This window comes from Puma concolor, chromosome B2, assembly GCF_028749965.1.
Source record: "Puma concolor isolate L17-30 chromosome B2, mPumCon1.1.hap2, whole genome shotgun sequence".
NCBI lineage: Eukaryota > Metazoa > Chordata > Mammalia > Carnivora > Felidae > Puma > Puma concolor.
In genome coordinates this window covers 15105932-15113293 of record NC_141671.1, presented here as the reverse complement: position 1 = coordinate 15113293, position 7362 = coordinate 15105932, and the positions used below count along the sequence as shown (strand labels likewise).

Genomic DNA, 7362 nt, shown 5'->3' with positions numbered 1-7362 from the left:
TCACACCACGCGGGGAGCCCACCTCTTGCTCTCTGTTTGGAATAGCAGAATTCTGCAGACACAGAGGCATGAGAGTCGCTCAGTGTTTGCAGCGATGCCCAGTGGAGGGTGAGCTCGTGTGGGCCCCGTGAGCGTCTCCCGTCTTGCCCCCTCGCCCCGGCGGAGAACATTCCTGTCGGGCTGCCGCCTGGGTAGCTGGGAGCTACTGAATGTTGTCCAGCATCATAGGGGGTTATGTAAGCAAAGGACTCAGACACATGCTTTGTGCCTTGTCTGGTGCTTACGTGATATACCCCCAAAGAAGAAAAATGCTGATGAGTCATTCTGTAACATTTGAGGAACGTCAATCAAGCTGTGATGGGAACGGCCCTGGGCCACATGGCCATGGGGAACTTTGTCTTTGACATCCAGTTGTTATGTCCTCTCTCCTCTTAGCGTGATTTTTTCCTCCTCCACTGAAATCCCAGGCTCTCAAGGACCCTCTCTGTAAGGTCCCAGACAAGCCCACTGCCACCAGATGTCGGACTCCGTGACATAAAGGAGACATGGCATGGTGACAGATGCATTCGGTTCATCTTGCATGGTGTTTGGACAAAAATCTGTCATTTGCAGCATTTGTGAGATTTCATAAATATCTAAATTCTTAGCCACACACACACACACACACACACACACACACACACACACCATCTGAAAGAATGAAAGATTTGGCAAGCCTGGGTTAATTTCGGATTAGCAGCAATTGACTGGAACTGAGTAGTGGCTGCTCCTTTTAGATGGGCTGCTTCTGTTCCGTTTACTGCAGTCCCCACTATTCCCTATTGCCTCCATTCTCACGTAGTTCAAATTTATAGTCAGGCAACTGGCTCTTTTTATTCACGGACATTTACCTTGCTGGTCCTGTAGGTGTTTGCAGTCTCTGCTGTGGGTCTTCTTTTAATTTTTTTGAGTTTATTTATTTATTTTGAGAGAGAGAGAGAGCGAGTGGATGCATGGGGGAGGGACAGAAAGAGAGGGAAAGAGAGAATCCCAAGCAGACTCCATGCTGTCTGCACAGAGCCTGACGTGGGGCTCGATCTCACAGACCGTGAGATTACAACATGAGCCTCAATCAAGAGTTGGATGCTTGACCTACTGAGCCACCCAGGTGCCCCATCTGGTCTGGATCTTCTAAGTGTTCTACCTCCTCACCTGTTTCCCTACAAACCTTGTCAACCTGTGCCCATTTCCACAAGCCACCCTGTTTCAGTGACAATACAAAAAGCTCTAATTGGATCAGCAACCCCCCAGAACAGTATTAATGGTCCCCAATAGATTGATAACTTTATCAGCTAACTGTGTCCATGATAATATTGCTTAAAAACCAATCACAGATGGCATTTCCTTTGTTCAAGTGGTCTGCTCAGTGGATGAAGGTCAGCTGTTCCAGGCTGGGCTCAGCTGGAAGGGAAGGGGGGAGTGGCTCTGTTCCACATTTCTCATCTTCCTGGGACTAGTGGGTTAGCCTGGCCATGTTCTTCTTATGGTGACAGCAGAGGTACGAGAGAGAGAGAGAGAGAGAGAGAGAGAGAGAGTGAAATTGGCACACTCTGATTTCTGCCTCATTCTACTGGCCAACAAGGTCATGTGACCAAAATCAAGGTCAAGAGGTGGAGGAGTATTCCTGCCCACCGTTCAAGGGTACGGCAAAGTTGCAAGGCATTTGTATGGTGAGCTGTTAATCTCACCCCTAAAGAGGTCTGGCTTTTGCCTTTGGCTGTTGGAAAGTGGTCACTAGGTCCTTGGAAGGCTCTGCTTGGTAGGATTATCCCTGTTAGCCTGGGGGCTTTGGCCACTGGATAGTTTAACAGTGTGATTTATGATGGTCACTTGTGGTGGGGTAGTGGTGGCAGTGCTGCCTCTGGAGCCATGCAGGTAGCATGTGATAGGACCCAGTAAAACCTCTGGACACTGAGGCTTGGGTGGGCTTCCCTGGATGGTAACATCCCACCCATTTGGTCACACACCGTGGCCGGGAGGGGGCGATGCTGTCCATGAGCACACAGGGAGAGGATGCCTACAAGCTCTACGTTTGGACGCCTCCCAGACTTTGCCCCGAACCTCTTCCTGATTTTAATCTACATCTTTTCCCTGGAATAAACCATCGCTGAGTGTAAAGGTTACCAGTGAGTTCTGTAAGTCCTTCTAGTGAATTATCAGAACTGAGTGAGGGTGGTTTTGGGAAACCCCCTTGAAGTTGAATTGGTGTCAGAGGTGAGGGCAGCCATCTTGTGTGAGCTGTTCCCTAACTCTGCAGTTGACCTGAACTCCCACAGCACAGAAACTTCTTAAGAAGGGATGAAGGTTGAAGCTGATGACACAAATTGCCACAATATCCCTCTCCAGCACATCTTTATTCACTTCTTCATCCATTCGGCAAACACTGATTGAGCACCTACGGTATACATGTCTCATGCTATTCCAGCATCTGAGACTAAAAGAAGTTAATAACACACATCCTTAAATTCCAGAGGAGGAGACAAAATCTAAAAAGCAAACGAACATGTGAGGTAATGTCAGATTGTGAGACATACTTAGAGGAAAACAAAGTAGGGTCCAGCAGGTGGCTCTATTTGTATAGGGCGGTCAAGAAGGACTCTTCTGGAAAGGTGACATGTGAATAGGCTTGGAGGAAATGAAGGAGAAAGTTGGGTTACGGCTCAGGGCAAGAAGGTTTTAGAAGGAGGGATGAGCTGGCCCAAAGACCTAGGACGTAGGAGCATGTGAACAGGGCACTCCAGCATAGGTGATACTATACCACGAGGAACTCATCCTACAGAAGATTTTCTTCATGTGTCCTTGGAGGACTGTTGTGTGCTTTCCTCCCCGAAGTGCCTCAAATCAAGCCTGAGGCCAGCGTCTCTGTGGTTTTGTTTGTTTGCAACTTGGCTTGGGTGGTATGGCTTCTTCTGCCCGGTCGACACAGGGATCATGTCACCTGCCTCTTTCCTCCCTCATGGAGCAGGAACAGCAGTGTCTTCCAGATGCTTCTAGTTTCCCAGAGGGGGATAAAAAAGAAAGCCAGGAAAGTACAGGAATATGAGCTACTTCTGTTGGTTTTGTTCATGAAGTGAACAAATGAACACACAGCTGGAAAGTACAGGGTGACTAAGAAGTAGCCCAAAGGGAAAAACCTAATGGGGGAATTTTATTAAGAGATATAATTTACATAGCCACCCTTCGGGCTTCCCTCTCAGCCTCTCTGTGGTTCTTAAACCAATCCCCCCACCCAGTAGTGGGGAGAAGGGCACAGGTGCCTGTGTTGGGAGAAGCATGAGTCATGGAGGGTGAGCGCAAAGGTCCTTTCGGCTTGAGGGAAGGACTGTGGGAGGGACGTCGGGCCAGCAGCAAGGAGCTCTCCACATGGGGCGGCCTTGGGGGCTCGGGTTCAGAAGATGACTCTTGACCCTGACTCTTGATAGGGCTCAACAATTGGTAGCTGCTGTGGTAAGTTTATTGGCAGAATTCTTTCCAGTGTATTCTTTTCTGTCAACAACACTTCCCTGGAAAGGAGGTTCGGAAGGCACCCTTGGGGCAATGGGGAACCCCGTCTTCCCTTTTTGTAGGGCTTCCTCATCTACCAGGTCTGACAACCCGAGGGTGAGAGACTAGAGAGACAGATGGGTGCACAGGGTATGAAGCCGGGGTTTTGCCCCCCATCAACCAGCAACAGGCACCGGAAGAGCTAATGGTGGTCAGTCTCCAGGCATCTTTTGCAAATTTGTGATGTGCTCAGCATTTGATACGTGCCTGAAGGCCATCCCCCAAATGTGTTCCCTGGCCCCTCCCGCAGGCCTTTTCCTTAAAGGGCAAGCCTTCCTCTCATTTCCCTTCTCTCCTTATCCAATCTCTGGTTTCCTGATGCACTCCTCACTGGCTCCTGCCCTCCCTGTAGAGCTGCCCTCGACCCCCTTACGCCACACCCTGCCAGCCTCAGACTTTCAGAGAGAAATCGTGTAGAATCGAGAGACAAAGCAAGGTCCACCTGGAGAGGCAGTGTCCTCCCGCGTGAGCCTCTTGAGAACAATCTTTCATATGCACAACTTCCATCCTGCTTAGTAAATGTTCAGCAGGGAACTCAAATTTCCTCCTCTCCAGGCCCTTCCCCACTCCCGGGATCCCTGCCCTGGGAGCGGTAGGTGAGAAGACCTGACGGAACCTTCCAGAACTTTCTCCTCCCAGTCTCCAGTCCCCGAAGAGGTTCTCAAATGTCGGAGCCCCAGAGGTGTGACGTGCTTTTCCTGGCATGCTCTCTGAGAAAAGTAAAATAACAGTGTAATTGGGACAGAATCCCCTGACGTAAGCCCTAATAAGAAAGGAGGGCCTGAGGGTCAGCAGGAGTGACAAGGGCACTGGTTATCTTCCGGGTCTTCGCCCAAGGTTAACAGATGTCTGCCAAGGGCAGCGAGCATGTGTAACCACAGCGTTTTCTAGTGATCTAGGGGTTTTCTCTTTTTGAAAGTACAGAACAGAAGGACGTCCGGGTGGCGGCCAGAGGTTTCAGGGCGACAGTAAGCACGTTGCATTCACTGTTCGTTTCTCCTTCCAGTCAGAGTGGAGCTCAACCCGCTTGTGAACTTCTCCCGCTGGTTCAGAGAAGACCCCAAGCTAGCGCTTGGAGAGGTGGCTTGTCCCACATCCGTGTCACTTCAGAGACTCGCTGGGGGACACGCCAGGTTTTAATCGCGACGCGGCCGGTAGTTAGCCCGAGAACGTTGCATAAGGAACGGCCTTCTCAGAAATGTGTTCATACCTCAGTGTGAGGGGGGCTGTTTAGAAGAGGAGGAAGAGGAAGTGAGGAAGTATACTTGGGTTCTCCAGTGGGTTGAGAGGTGGTCGCTGGGCAGTCACATCTGTCGACCATTAAATGATAGATCGGGTACTTCTGGTTTCAGCAATATGGGTTTCTGTGTAATTAAAAATTTCTTTTGCAAATTTCTAGAACCTAGGAGTAAAGTCTCGCTGACGTCTAACTACCCGGGAGAGAGCAAAGGCAAGCTGGAGGGTCAGAATGAAGAAAGCTATGAACTCCCATGAGCTGACTCGGGGGCAGGGGTGCGGGGTGGAGGACAAGGGGGGGGTGCAGGTGGGGAAGAGCAGTTGTCCAGACTTGGGAATTGGCTGTCTAGTCAAGGAGCTTAGGCTCTAACGACCACCAGGCACACAAGAGGCCCCCGGGCCCTAGGAGAGTAAGAAAGTTAATCCTGAGACCCCCCCACCCCCAAAATAAGGATGAACTGAAAATAACTGTCCACTCATACAGCAAAATGACAAGGAAGCTTGTAGCTTTTGTTTTTTGTTTTTTAAACAAAAGCCTCTCCTTAAAATTCATAGTCATAGAGGTGTCCTCACGGGAATATGATATTTAAAGTTATCATACTTGTAGAATGGTCTAGCACACACCCCACCAAAAAATTAATATAAAATTCTGGGGTGCCTGGGCGGCTCAGCCAGTTAAGCAGCTGACTCTTGGTTTCGGCTCAGGTCATGATCTCACCGTTGCTGGGATTGAGTCCCACCTCGGGCTGTGCGCTGACAGCATGGAGCCTGCTTGGGATTCTCTCTCTCCCTCTCTCTGCCCCTTTCTTGCTCACACAAACATGCTCTCTCTCAAAATAAATAAACAAACTTAAAAAAATTCACATAAAACTTGAAATCATTGTTGCACTATATGCTAACTAATTTGGATGTACATGTAAAAAAGTAAAAAATAAAATTAAAAAAAATTAACATAAAATGCTGTCATAGCTGGTAGCACCTTTAGGGCACCTCGTTAAAACAAACATAAAATCTCTCTAGGAGTCCTCACCTTCCTCCCAGACCCTCTAGCATTCCCCTGTGTGAAGTCTCGACTAGAGACTGATTTACCGCTAAAAATCACAAAACGTATGGAAAAAAAAAAAAATCCATACAAAATCAAGAGTCGGCTCTCCAAAACAGATACCAATATGAAAGAACTTCGGATGATACAATTATCAGGTAGATTATAAAATAAACATGTCTAAAATCATGAGAGGCACAAAAGAAGTAAGAGAACACACAAAAAAGGATAAGACACCATGAAAGAAGACCAGACTAGAGTTAAATCAGAAATCAACTTTAACTTCAGAAGTTTTTAAAAAATTATAAGTTAAAACTTAATATGTTAAACTGATGATTACATATCACTGAATAAATAACTAGCAGGTGGGAAGATGGATTTGAGGAAGAGTCAGGGGTCTGCACGGAGAAACGCGGGCGGGCAGCATGTGGGGGAGGAGCTTACTGTGGGGGGTGGGGGGAGGGGTTCGGGGGTGGGGTGGATGGGTAATGGGAGGGGCTAGTACACACTTATCACCTGTTCCAGAAGGAAATAGAGCAAATGGGACTCAGGCAATATTCCAAGAGAGTAACAGAGAACTTTCCAGAACTAATGAAAGCCGCAAACCTAGTAGGTTGAATAATGCCACATTCTCGAGTACATACAACATTGTATAATGAAAACACCACCAAATAGGAAGGGAAGATTTTAGACGCATTTGTAGATGAAAGAACCCTTGCCTACAAAGATGAGTATCAGATTGCCCAGAAAGTTGCAACAGAAGCGGAGGACAAAGGACAACGGAATAATATATTCAAAGCCCCAAGAGAAAATAACAGTCCGCTTATATTATAACTAAATTAGCATTTAGGAATATGGGCGAAAGAAGTATTTTGAGACAGATGAAAATGAAGAGTGTTTACCAATAACAGGTTTCTGCTGCAAGAATTGCTCAAGAATATACTTCAGAAGAAAATGACTCTAAAAAGCAACAGTGAGATGTAGGATATCAGATTTGAACGAATATTTAATATATAAAAAAGACTGGGGCGTCGAAAAACAGGATGGAATGAAGGTACTGGTCACAGGCAGTGAACGGGCAGAGGTTGGGCATTTAGGCATTTGGGGGAGAAGTGTGGCAGTATTGGTTAACTTTAGACTTCATTTACAAGAAATTTGGTCAATGTTAAATATATGCAACCAAGAAAAAAAGAATCAGATGGAAAGCAGGTTAAGTCTAAAGCATGAAACAAGATGACTGAACTAAATTCAAATATAGCAGAATTCAGAAAAAACTAAAATTACACTCTCAAATAGAAAGGCAGATTGTCAGTTGTACTGGATTAGAAACATCTAACTATATGCGTTAAGAAAGACATTAAGAACGTAAAGACAAAGAAATATTGAACTTAAAAGTATAAAAAAATACCAGCATGATACCAGCCCAAAGAAAGTGGTTTGGTTCTAATAAGAGGAGGCAAATTCTTTGAAACAAAAAAGGGATATTAGGGGTAAAAACGTCA

At 46.8% G+C, this 7362-nt stretch overlaps 1 long non-coding RNA gene across 1 annotated transcript; it reads left to right on the top strand.

The window, feature by feature from the left end:
• The first annotated feature begins 3319 nt into the window (after positions 1 to 3319).
• Positions 3320 to 4987, top strand: LOC147580752 (uncharacterized). Its single transcript, XR_015250769.1, has 3 exons — positions 3320 to 3486; positions 4138 to 4301; positions 4589 to 4987. It is a non-coding gene; the product is annotated as an uncharacterized LOC147580752 (long non-coding RNA).
• The last annotated feature ends 2375 nt before the right edge of the window (positions 4988 to 7362 follow it).